This window comes from Hesperophylax consimilis, chromosome 12 (genome assembly GCF_061612785.1).
Source record: "Hesperophylax consimilis isolate HC1 chromosome 12, BYU_Hcon_1.0, whole genome shotgun sequence".
Taxonomy (NCBI): Eukaryota; Metazoa; Arthropoda; class Insecta; order Trichoptera; family Limnephilidae; genus Hesperophylax; species Hesperophylax consimilis.
Genome location: NC_142847.1, coordinates 4916129 through 4918031, shown reverse-complemented (window position 1 = coordinate 4918031; position 1903 = coordinate 4916129).

Sequence of the window (1903 nt, the reverse complement as noted above, 5' to 3'; positions counted from 1 at the left end):
TTCAAACAGTTTAATAATAATCTGCCAAAACCACAAAACTACCTACTTACATATGTTATTCTCACATTACTCGACACTGCCACGTCGCGGGCCTCTACGTGACAATTGTGGTTTTAATTTGATTTTAAAATATACTAATTGTTGTTTAATTCAATTAGTTTCCGTGTGCCATATTTAATATTTTGGCGTACCTATTTTTTTTTGCAATGTAATTATAAACATGACGTGGTCCATGTTTCATTTTATCAGCAGAACGTTGTGGATGTTAGTGGTAATTGAGGTGTGCCACTGATAAGGGAAATATGCAGAAATGATAAGAAAATTCCACGTCAATTCAATGATTGCAAAATAATGTTAGATACTAGTTTTGGAGTGTAATCTTAATTAATTTTCGTAGAACAAACGTTTTAAAAAATATCTTTTAATAATCTGATTAATTTTTGGAATGTACGATTTTGTTAGAAATTAATTCGTGGAATTGTAAAAACTTGTAAGCAATGTTAGCGATATTGATTTATCGTATTATGTTAAATGAAAAATTGATTAAATTTCTTTGTTTAAACCATTAAATTATTTATATGTATGCATTGCTATAGGAAAGTTGTTAATCAGTACAATAACAAGTGTATATATAGTACATGACATAATAAACTGAGTATGAACGATATAAGCAGGTACAATACAAGTTATCACAGAGAGTTCCGTTGTGGAAAAGCGTTCAATAACAATTGTACATAATAAAAGTACATATAAGTACAGGAGTACAAGATAAATCTGTTGTAACTTTGTTGATATTTATAAAAATAAACATGAATAGTTTGTTGAAAAACATGTTTGCATTTACCAAATTTTAAAACCTTACATTAAATAAATAAATTGGTAGGTAGTGGATTACTCCAAACAATGTGAATTTTGTTTTTATAGAAGCAAATATTGTACAGGTATCTGGGGATAAAGTGCACAAACTTTGGGAGGTGATTCTACGGTATGGAAATTTCTACGTTTTAAGGTAGTTTTCAGGTACAAAAGTCGTAAAAAACTAAATACTTCTTTGGAAAAATATTTTGTTTCGGAAACCATCCCGGCCTGCGCAAGAAAATTTTATTTGATCAATTTGTGTTGTTTCACAATTTGTTCAATTAAAATAATATACAGTATATTTGCGGCACGTTCCAGAGTGGAAGATAATTTTAGTATCTCCCTGGTGTAAGACCACCTTCAGAATTTACATGGCTTTAGCCGTGTTTGGTGACCATATCTGAATAGCCAGGTACTCCCCCACCTTCCGCTTCCCCGTATCCTTTCTCTCCTCACCTTCAGCCTCACAACATACCCAAATTGGGGATGCCATAGTCTTACTCGCTCCAGACGGTTGGAACCAGTTTTTGTTAAATATTGTTAATTCTGTATTTATTGTAATTTAAATAAATAGGTCCCAATGGCCGAGTGGTTAAATGCATTGTCCATGTAAGACAGAAATTCTGGGTTCAATTCCCAGTTGAGACCGTTGAGTATTATCGTCTTCTTCGATAAGTAGAAGTCGTATAGTAAAAAAAAGATAAAAAACACAATATTAAAGCGATTTATACATATACCAAATATGCGTCTTCACAAATTTAATATGTTCTATAAATAATAAGTTTGACTCATACGTGACGAGTGGTGTTATAGAAGAAATTAACAACCAATTTCTATCCGGGCTAATCATCTACTTCTAATGAAAACAAAATTTGAAAAAAGTATGACAAATAATACATTTTTTTTTAGAAAAATGGTGTTCCATACCCGGCGTTGTACGGAATTCTAAATATTTTTTTAGTATCGGCAGATTTAATTTTCAATACCAATGGGAAACCAATAGTTGGTTTAGGTGATATTGACATATTTTATGTTAATTTGGCTA